General features: G+C 31.2%; 1 pseudogene; it reads left to right on the forward strand.

Annotated features, from left to right (window-relative positions):
- The first annotated feature begins 967 nt into the window (after positions 1 to 967).
- Positions 968 to 6,252, forward strand: LOC107019112 (annotated as a pseudogene).
- Positions 6,253 to 12,363: the final 6,111 nt, after the last annotated feature.

The following is a 12,363-nucleotide window of genomic DNA, read 5'->3' on the forward strand; positions in this document are numbered from 1 at the left end:
GTGTTTTAGGCTGACTTATCTTGGTGGGATAAGTCGAGTGTCATCACGTCCAATTTTGGGTCGTGACACTACTCTAGTAAAATAAAAGACATTTCTAAAAAATATTGTACATTCATTACCAAACACTAAAATCTGTTGCAGAATTTTTTTTTACTCAACAAACAAATATGAGAAAATAAGTAAAAAAACATTTTCAATGTAAATATTTTTCGTGCAAAACATTTTCATTCATACCAAACACACCCTAATAAGGAAAAATATGTTTTCTACGTTTTCATTTGTTAAAATGATTTTAGAATAAAGAAAACAAGAATATTGTTCATTGATAAATATGAAGAAGATGTGTTTAAAAAAATATTTATTCGAAAAAAGGCATTTTGATCCATTTTGTAACTATAAGAGCATTTTTGGACCACAGTTTTGACTGCAAAGACATCTTTCAGTCAAAGTATTGACGGTAAGGACATTTCTTAGCCAAAGTATAAACGGAGGTCATTCTAGCTCCTTTCACATAGTTTAAGGATATTTTTGACTTTTTTCCCTTAAAAATATAATAAATAAACTAATACGTCAATAAATTGTTAGAACCTATGGTAGGTGGGAGAATATTCTATGGACATACATTCCTAGAAGCATATTAAGAGAACCATTTAATTTTGGTCAACATCTAAGTGTGTTGAACTAACTATTTTTGGCCTTTCACTTTATTAATTTAATCTAAAATGGAATAATTTAGATATAAATATATTTTTTGGCCGTAACTTTAATATTTATAACACCAACAAAATAAAATTTGATGTCAAAATATCATAATTATGCTATAATTCCACGGTTTCATGCACAAAAGAATTTAAATAAACTCTATTCTCAACTTTTTTCCGAAAATAAAACAAAGAAAAAGTTAAGTCTATAGTGTATACCTCGAGAAAACCGAGCAAGACGACACCGAAGGTCCATCTTGTATACGATGGAGGCCTGCATTCCCATCTCCAGTAACCACCATTCTTACCAGTGCTACAGCTGCAACGATGCCTTTCACATAACCACCACCGCCGATGCTAGCTCCTCATTTTGTTTCCCTCACTGCTTTCATCGCCACCTCCTTCCTACTTACACCATTTCTAGTTTTTTATCTTCACCTTAACATTTAACTCTTACAAATTATACCCTTTTCACCAATGATTGTGTTAGTTTTAGTTATTCAGATTCCGATACTGAATCCGATGAGAGTGATTACGAGGATCTTTTGTTTTAGTTGTTTAACTCACATGAATTCCATTCACTGACTCTTAAATCGTTTATCAACTCACTTCCGAGGGTGAAAATCAATGAATCATAGAAAAAATTTTCGATTTGTATGGGGGAATTTGGAATTGATATGGAATCTATTCAATTGCCTTGTAAGACTTTTTTTCATAATGATTGTATTATCCCTCAGCTTAATCTTAGTAATACTGGTCCACTCTATCGATCTTAATTGCCTCAAGAAGATGAATATGAAGTAAAAGTGATTTTGGATGGTGAAATTGATGGAAGAGAATTTCGAGAAAATTTCACCGTATCTGATGGTTTCAAAAATCTATTTAATCCAAATAACACAAGGAAATCAAAGTCTGCACCTAAAACATAAAGACGGAAGAGAACAGAGTGGAAGAAGAAAAAGAGATGTTATTTTATTAATGCTTCAAATTAGATATATAAAAGCATAGTATGAAAAGTAAAAATATTAAGACATAATCTAGCAGTCACTAAACAACTCCTAAATAACAGGAAAACATGACTAACAACTAATGGACTAAGTCTTACTAAAAACATAGGCAGTAAAATTCAATTTACTGCAGTTCAAAAGTAGATTCATAACACTCCTCCTTGCTTTGGATACTGCAAACTCCAATTTTCTGTCTAAGAAGATCGAATTCGATGATCAGTAAAGTCTTAGTAAACAGATCTGCTAGCTGGTTTCTCACTTGGATTAGACTAGAGTCACTTCTCCCCTTTGCTGCACTTCTCTCAAGAAATAGAACTTGATGTTGAAATGCTTGGTATTCTTGTGAAACACCGGATTGGTTGATATGGCAATAGTTGTCTGGTTGACGACAAGAATCATAGTACTTTCCTGTTACCAGAAGATTACCAACATAAAGCGACATAATAAGGATATCAGTGTCTTTATGTTTTACATACAGAGTCGATTCGGACAAGCTTTTTTTAAAGTCGGAGCTTACATCTATCCTACTATACCAAGCTCTTGGTGCTTGCTTTAGGCCATACAAAGCCATTTTTAGCAGATCGAATTTTTTCTTCATCACCGTGTTTCAAAAATTCAGATGGTTAATCAACATATATTTCCTTTTCCAGTATGTCATTTAAGAAAGCTGATTTGACGTCAATTTGGAACACCTTCCATTCCATTTGTGCTTCTATTGCAAGTAGCTATCTGATTGTGTCTAATCTTGCGACAGGAGAAAAAGTGTCATAATAATCAGCACTATAAATTTGTGTGTACCTTTAACTACAAGACCCGCCTTGTATTTTTTGATGGAACTATTTGCTTATAGCTTTGTTTGGAAGACCCATCTCACACAAATGACTTTTATATATTCAGGTTTGTTGAACAACATCGAAGTTTTATTTTTCTCAATCATGGAGATCTCCTCCTCCATTGGTTTCTTCTATTTTGGGTCTTGCAAAGCTTCTACAGGGCAAGAAGGTTCATATATGGCGACATTACACCTCTGATAGATCTTCTCCCTTTCAATGGATGATCATTTTCTATTTCTTTCTGCCAGTGTTCTGTTTTTTCCTCTTCAGGAGGGCTGCTATTTGCTTCTAGAGAGCGTCTTCCTGATCTCTGAGAGTTTTTCCAGTCCCATTGTTCATTCTCACCGAAATGAACATCTCTTGTAATTGTGATCTTTCTTGTCTGAGGATGATAGAACTTGTAGTCTTTAGAAACTCCACTGTAACCCACATGGATGCCTATGATTGCCTTCTTGTCAAGTTTGTCACGTTTAACCTGAGGAACATTAACAAAACATACACAACCAAACACTTTAAGAAAACTTAGTGAAGGCTTCAACCCGTACTAAACTTCAAATGGAGTTTTATCCATCAAAGTTTTCGTTGGAAGTCGATTCTTCATAAAAACTGCGGTATTTGATGTCTCTTCCACGAATATCTTTGGCAACTCCTTCTCATAAAACATACATCTGGCCATCTCTATTATTCATCTATTTCTTCTTTCACTATCACCATTTTGTTCTAGTGTGTATGGTGTTGTAAGCTGATGCACAATGTCAGCCTCCTCACCGAATGAATCAAATTTCGTTGAATTGTATTCCTTCGCATTATCACGCCTCAAAGCTTGAATCTGACAATTACTTTGATTTTCCACCAATTTCTTGAATTTTCATAATACACCAGCAACTTCTGACTTGAATTTGAAGAAAAAAATCCAACACATTCTTGTAAAATCGTCAATGAATAGAACGTAATAGATGTTATCTTGTAGTGATGGAGTTATTTGAGGCCCTGCGACATCAGTGTGAACTAGTTGTATCTTTTGTGAGGCTCTCCAGGTTGATTTTTGAAATGGTTTTCTGTGTTGCTTACCAAATTTGCAGGCAGGACATTCAGCGGAATTTGCTTCCTAGTTAGGTATGCTCTCCACCATCTTCAACTTTTGCGTCTTGACAAGCCCTTGATAATGATAGTGCCCGTATCTTTTATGCCATAACTCAGTGACATTTTCTTTTCGTGAATACAACATTTGTTCTTTCTTAAATGGATCTAATAAGAAACTTTTTCCTTCTATTTTGACTTTAAACAGGTCCTGCCATGAGGGATCCTTGATCAAGCAATATTTATCTTCAAAATAAAGGTTGACACCTTTTTATAATAATTGACCAACACTTAACAAGTTTCGTTCTATGTCTGGTATATAAAGAACAATTGTTATTTATTTTATACCTACTTGTGTCTCAAGTGCAATCGTTCCCATTCCTTTTATTTGAATATGACCACCATGGCCTATTCGAATATTTGCAACTCGAGTAGGATTCAATTCATTGAAGAGTCATCTATCATGATTTATATGATTTGTGCATCAGCTATTAATAAACAACGACTCACTAGAAATATTGCTTACCAAACATGATGCAACAAATAGTTGATCCTCCTCTTGTTCATTTACAATTTGATCATCTTCATCCTTCTACTATGTTTTTTTCTTACAAATGATTGCTTCATGCAAAATCTAATTGCACTTACTGCAGTTAGCTTCAGGCCTTCTCCAACACTTGAAAGGTACATGTCCGATCTTGATGCAATGCTTACAAGGAGGGTAGTTTCCTTTGTAGCTACTTTTTTTTGGTTGTTGTGTGCTGCACCTTCTCAATCTATTGGGTGGTATTTCTTGTTCTTCTCTTTCTTATATCGTCCATCATCTTGATGCTTGGCAGGTAAAGCTCCTTCAACAACTCATTTTTGTCTCATAACACGTCGTTGCTTATGTACGTGAATGTCATTTAAGAACTTTGTGAGTGTAATACTGGACAAGTCCTTAGTATTTTCTAAGGTTGTAATGGACACCTCAAATATCTCATGTACCGTTACAAGGATTTTTTAACGATCCTTGCATCGTATAAAGTGGAACCCAACAAACTTACATGATTGGCAATGTTAAGAAATCGGTCATTGTATTCCTTTATGGTTTCAGTGTCCTTCATCTTTTCCAGCTCAAACTCACATACTAAATTCATCACTTGCATCCCTCAAATTCTCTCATCTCCTTCATACTCAGCCTTAATTTTATCCCATACCTCTTTTGCCGACTTCAGAGACATGATGCAAGTGAAGACAGTCAATAAAACTGCACCAAATAAACGTGCCTTTTCCTTTGATTTCCTAATTTTCCTTTCCTGGTGACTTTTGATTTGCGCCATCTTCGGATTGTTTAGCAAGGGAGCAATGATGTATTTATCTTCTACATCCTCCCTTAGATCCAAAGCTTCCATATATGCCTGCATTCTAACATTCCAGATTCGATAACTTTCTCCACCAAAAGTTGGTGATGCTATTGAAGAAAAACTTGCTTCTCCATTCATGGTAGTCCTGAAATCTAATTGGCGCCCACACACACAAGTCCCTTATGAAATCAAGCTCTGAATACCAATTGGTTGTTTTAAAAATATATTTAAGATAAATAAAACATGCAAATCAAAGCCTGCACCTAAAACATAAAGACGAAAGACAACAAAATTATAGCTGAAGAAGAGCTCTTTTTTAGTAATGCTTCAAAATAGATGTATAAAAGTCTAGAATGAAAAGTAAAAATAATAAAACATGATCTAGCAGTCTCTAAACAACTCCTAAATAATAGGAAAGCATGACTAACTACTAATGAGCTAAATCTTTCGTAAAACATAAACAGTAAAATTAAATTTAGTGCAGTTCAAAAGCCTATTATAAAAAGTATCAACAACATCGAACCTTGACTGCAGTTGGTGAGGAAGATGATCTTAGAAAAAGGGATATGGATGCAATGCGTGATGAAGACGGTGATATAATGATAGTTGATGCTTTAAGTTCAAAACAGAAATATATAAACATGTATATAATTGTCTTAGGTATGATTTTATCTATAATGTGTTTTGATTTTTCGAAAAAGATCATAATTTTAGTGGGAAATGAAGCGTTATTTAGATGTTCTCTCTTATGCTGAAATATAGGATATACATGTTATGTAATACACCCTCATTGAACCCTTTTATGGCAATAGAACCTATTGTAAATTTCTATATGGAAATTTTGATTTGGTGATCTATTAAACTTGAAATGAAGCTAATTTTAAGAGGAGAGTCTTTGCAAAGAATAGACCTTTTATACCTGAACACGGGAAAGAAATGATAAGTACAATTGATTAGTATTTCCTACTTTGGAAAAGAGGTTACAATAAAAAAAAATATTCAATGGTTATTGTTGTTGGTTGTACCTTTTATGATCTGACCTACTTCTACCTAATGCTTCTTGTTTGCAGTACCTATTTTAAGAATGTGGTAACTCATTGAAAACTTTGAAGAATTGTATTCTGCTTAACCAGATGAAAAGGCCAAAAGGCCTAGGTTAATTCTCTCTCGAGCAACTTACTCCGAATCAACTAGGTTTCTCTCAAACACCGAGTTGCAGCCTTTAAGCAAAACCTCTGCCTTAGCCCAATTACTCTCTCGATCTGAAAATGTGGAAAGGGACTAGGATTCACTCTCTAGAGCTGAAGCCATCACGAACCAATAACCACCTGCTATCAACTTAATAGTTATAGTTTTAAAACCTCTCTCTCTAGCAATTCGAAGACAGTAAGGTAATATCATATTTGCAACTACAACCTCATTTAGTTCAAACACAACTACAAAGTGAAATCACATTTAAACAGCGAATATCTTAACAATAACCAACACTTAACAATAGACTTAACTCATATTCACAAAATCATACCGCAAGAATTGGGGTTTTAGCTAGACATAGAAAAAGGAAAGAATATGGTATCAAATAAGAGTAACATCAACTGGTATGATTTATTTTCGCTTTAATTGAGTCTAGGATGAAGAATTTCCAACACCCACTTTTGATTTCTTCAAGATGAGAATCTCAAAATCTCCAAGTTTCAATAGAAAATCATCCCACGAGCTCTCCATAACTCAAATTAGAAGCTAAGTTTAAAAGTTATTGTTTAAAACTAAGAAATTTGAAACCAAGCTAAAAATATTAACATGTATTTATTGTTTTAAAAAAATTATGCTACAAAAGACAGTCGGGATTGTCTATCCACTCGGTGATCCTCTCTTTGGTATATTTATCGCCGTCTTGCGTTAGCCTACAATATCTTTGCATTTTGGATCATTGGGCGACATAATACTACTTCGCCAAACTGCTCGGTGCCACACCCACTGCTCCTCTTCACCGCCAATTTGATCCCTTACTTCAGGCTGATCTCACTGGAATAAAACGCGAGGTTGAGACCTCTTGGCGACATGCCAAACGAGTTTAGTGATCCTCAGTCCTTAACTTTTTCATTCCTTCAACTGCCTTTGTTCCTTTATGTTTGATTTTGCCCATGCCTTTGTCTCCAAGTATAAATACCGAAAACTCTAGTTATTCTATCAGTTTTCGAGAAGAAATGCATTTGAGTACACTAAACCTATCAAAATATAACCCTAATTAATTCCAAATTGTGGACTCATTAGTGTCAAAATGGAATTTTTGTCAATTTCATCAGTCCCATAATGTGTAAATTTGTCTAGTAGGGTTGTCTATTTAAAATTTGGAGTCTTTTTATGGAATTGAGGTCCTAAGTGGAAATTTGTAAAATATTAGCTTGTGGGTTGACTTTTCTCAACATTTCAGGTTAGGGTGCTCGAATAAAATTTCTCTTGTTTCATTTGATTTATATGATTGTTTTTGGCCTAGAGTAGTTTATGGATGAACTTTCTAAGCTCATGAGCTTAATTTAGCATTTAGACATTATGTTTATTCCTTGGGATTTTCTCAAATTTAGGGTCAAGGTGTCCTTGAATTCATCTTTCAATGGTTCCATTGATTCCGAAACATCGAGTTTAGTCAAGTTTGATATCTTGTTTGTATCTAGGGGTTCCAAACAAATCTTGATGGTATTTTCAATGAAAGAGAGTTGTCTAGTTTGCAGATACTGGTGGGCTTTTCTTTAGCAAAATAGCATTTCACTTTCACAAGCATTGGTTTAGTATTGATCTAGTCACGTTCGAGAGGAGTCAAGTTCCCCTGAACCTTGCATTCATAAAACCCACTCAATTTTGCAATTTTTACGTTAACGAAAGGTGGCACGCAAAAGTGAGAGGCCCAAATTTTGTAGGAACTCGTGATGATTGTATTAGTGACTGAAGGTTCGCTTAAGTGATAATTAAGAGGGTTTCGGCCTAAAATTTCAGTGTTTTTCAACCATTTTTTTCCTATTTTTAGTTAGGAAAACCCTCGGTGGGTACTTTTAAAGAAATTTTTCATGGTTAATCATTTGGGTAAGTCTTTATGACCCTAAAACATCAAATACCTATTATCATACATGGCTAATAACATAAAAGAAAATAGGGATTTTTATTGACAAAGTGAAAGGTTTTTCAAAAATTTGAGTTCTAGGTTTAAATAGTGATTCTAAACTTATTTTAACCTCTTTTCCGAAATACTTTTTCACCAATGACTTCCATATGGCTTGGTATCATTTTCAAGAAAAGACTTCTGGATTCAAACTTCTTTTAAGAATGGATTTTTTTGTTGATTTGTCCCATTCTTCAAACTGTATCATATGAATGTTCTTATTTATAGATTCTTATTTTGATTAAATCTTTTATCAGGTTGTGTGGATTTTGACATTGTTTGGAAAGATAAATTGCAAATCTCGGATTAAAATTTGATTTAATTACGGTAAGTGAACTTCTAAAATTTGTAAATGACGTATAATATTGTATTTCCCTTTATAATATGTGTTCAGGAGTAATGGGAATAAAGTGATGAATTCAATTACTCCACTTGCTTGATCTTAATAAACAAAAAGGGGTTCAATAAAAGGGCAATGTGTTGATAGTTGTGTTTTGTTGAATTAGCTTCATGTTGATCCTAAATTGTTAATTGATGAAATGCTTTGACAGAATTATTGTAGACTAGAGTAGCTTGATTCTATTGTCTCTTACTCATGGTATAAAATTGCCTATTTGCATTGATTCTTGTACGTTGTGATGAGACATGTGGTAATAAAGCCAATGAGATTTGGTTTTGGCTAGTGATATTGTGCCGATGGGAAATGGTTGCAGTAAGTGGCATTATACAAATCTAATTAGAAATGGTTTTGGCTAGTGATATTAATCTACTGGAAATGAGAGAGTGCAAGATTCAAAAAATATTAAAGTAAAAATATATTTTAAAAATTAATAGGCCAATTATAGTCGTAATATATGTAAGGTGGACGATTATATGGAAAAACGCTCCTACAAGAATTTATAGATGAACATTTAAGGTGTGTTTGGTATTAAGGAAATGTTTTTCAATTTTCTCATCTTTGGTTGACTTAAGTATTTTGAAAATGATTTCCCTTTAAATAAGTAAGGAAGACAATTTTCAAAATCAATACTAATGAGCAAAAGGTTTGCATAGAAAAATTTTCGTAAACCAAACATCATTAAGTGTTTGTTTGAAAAGTCACCTAGTAATTGAAATTGACATAATTTTTATGGTAGTAACTACTTTGACATGTTTGATTGTCACAGTGTTATTACATTGCAACTATGCATGTCTTGTTTAATGTTTAAGTGTAATTACAACTGTTCTATTTGGATGCACAATTCCAATAATAAAATTATATTGAATTTTTTAAAAAAAAAGTTATTTAAATTTTATACTACAGAAATAAGAAACTTTAAAAATGACATTAAATTAAATATTTAAGATACATATTTTTTTGAGAATATATTAATTAATAAACATTTATTCTTTAAATAATATTATAAAAAATAATTGATTTATATCTTTTCATTAATATATTTCAATTGAATTGATCATAACATAAAAATTATGAAGTTTCTACGAACATCGTAAAATGCATGTTTGATAAAAATATTAATATAGAATTAAAATGTCATAAATAATTAAAGTTTGACAAAAAGATAATTATCAAGTCTAATTAAAAAATTTAAGTGCTAGGTGAATTCAATATTACTAAAACAAATAAAACTGAAAATATAAAATAAGTTAAAAATTCAAAACAAAAATTTATCATAATACTCTTATAGCAACTTTCCACATAGCATACATAAACATGATTTTTTTTAAAAAAAATGAAATCGTAAATCTTTAATCTTACTTAACAATAAATTGTATTTTAATTTGAAAGTTAGAATACTAATAAAATTATGTTAATTAGAAAATATGAATGACATGACGAAATAGATGATATGAAAAAATTGCATAGAATCACTTATAATAAGGTTGAGAATAAGAAGAAAATGAAATATAATAATAAAAAATAAAAAATAAAAAATAAAATTTTAAAATAATAATAAAAAATAATTTAATATAATAGAGGTTCAAAGAATTTAAAAAAAATAATCATCTGGTAATCACACCATGTAATTACCAGCAATTCAGTCTCTACATGTGAATTGTAGAGTATTATTAGCCCTTGCCAATTACACCAATTACATGTTGATCAAATAATTATCTGTCAAGCTAAACGGGACAAACAATGTAATTAAACCCAATTATATCAAATTCAATTATCATGATGTCCTTCAATATGAGCACTAAAAGTTATAAAGCATATCTTAATTACATAAAGTTAAACTATTCTCCTCCACAGAGGATCGGAGTTTTGTTCTTTCTTTCTCACTTGATTTCTAGTAAGTTCTGAGTGAAATCATGGGACATTAATTTTTTAAAACGATAATAATGTACATTAAACTCCAACAAAAGGTTAGACATTTGTGTGTAATGTGTTATTAAATTATAAAATAAAACAATAATATAATAGTGAAAAAAGAGAAGACTTAATTATTTTTCTCTGTGGTTTATTACCAAGAAAATTTTTAAATTACAAGGAAAACTCCCTTGTCCTTAAAATAAGGATTACTAACATTTTTAGCGTCATTAATTTTTTTGCAAAGCAAATACAAAAATAGACATTTATTACATAACAATACTAATAATAATATTTAGAGTAAAAAGGGTCAAAACTAAACTATCTCAACTTTTTGAGTTTTATATATGAACTATTGAGAGTATAATTTTGATACTCGAATTATCAATCAGTAGTTAGCTAAACATTCCTTGACTTATTTTGGATGACGACGTGTGCACTATCTTTTGTTTAAACATTATATAACGTGAACTCCATGTAGAAAACTAATTTTATCATGACAAATAAAAATTAATCAGTACTAAGTTAAAAATTAAGTTTCAAGGTTAAAACTATCACTATATAAATATATTTATTCCACCATGGCATTCATCATCTTCTTCTCCACCTTCTTAGTCGTGATCTCGTCTCAGTCTTGACATCTATTTTCTCCGACTTAAAAGGGGAAAGTTTACAATATTAAACAAATTATTTAAAAACATATGAAAAGAATTAATCTATCTTCAATTGCGAGTAAATTTTTTTTTAAAAAAGAAAAGCGGAATTCAAAATAGAACCTATGGTAGGTGAACGTAAATTTTATGGTCATACGCCTAGAAGCATATTGAAACACCAGTTTGATCCAATCAACATCTAGTTGTGTTTCACTAATCAATGAGTTAATTTAGATATAAATTGTATTTTTGGCCTTAACTTCAACAATTCATATCTAAAAAATAGAATAATTTTAATACAAATATATTTTTTATATCATAATATTTTTTATAACATAACATTCAATTTCAAAAATAAGTTTCTACTCTAGTAAAATAAAAGGCATTTATCAAAAATATTGTTCATTAATTAAAAAAACACTAAAAAACTTTTGCGAATTTCTTTTTATACTTAACAACCAAATATGATAAAATAATTAAAAATATATTTGATTTCCAGAAAAAACATTTTCAAGGTAAATATTTTTCATGCAAACATTTTCCTAAATACCAAACACACCCTAAGAAGAAAAAAAATATTTTCTACGTAAAAGTTAATTGTTAAAGTGATTTTTGAAGAAAGAAGACAAGAATAGTGTTCATTGATAAATAAAAAGAAGTTGTGTTTAAAAAATATTAATTCGAAAAAAGGCACTTTGACCCATTTTGTAACTATAAGAGCATTTCTGGACCAAAGTTTCGACTGCAAAGACATTTTTGATCCAAAGTATTGACGGTAAGGACATTTCTTAACCAGTGTATGAATGGAGGACATTCTAGCTCCTTTCACATAGTCAAAGTATATTTTTGATTTTTTTTCCCTTAAAAATATAAATAAACCAATACGTCAATCAATTTCTAGAACCTATGGTAGGTGGGTAAATATTTTATGGACATACATGCCTAGAAGCATATCAAGACGACCATTTAATTTAGTCAACATCTAGGTGTGTTTCACTAACTATTTTTGGCCTTTAACTTTATTAATTTAATCTAAAAATGGAATAATTTACATATAAATATATTTTTGGCCGTAACTTTAATATTTATAACACAAAATAAAATACAAATTGATATCAAAATATAATAATGATGCTATAATTCCACGGGTTTATGCACAAAACAATTTAAAATAGACACTATTCTCAACTTTTCTCCAAAATTAAAACAAAGAAAAAGTTAAGACTATAGTTTGTGCCTCGAGAAAACCGAGCAAGACGACACCAAAGGTCCGTC

This window comes from Solanum pennellii, chromosome 1 (genome assembly GCF_001406875.1).
Source record: "Solanum pennellii chromosome 1, SPENNV200".
Taxonomy (NCBI): domain Eukaryota; kingdom Viridiplantae; phylum Streptophyta; class Magnoliopsida; order Solanales; family Solanaceae; genus Solanum; species Solanum pennellii.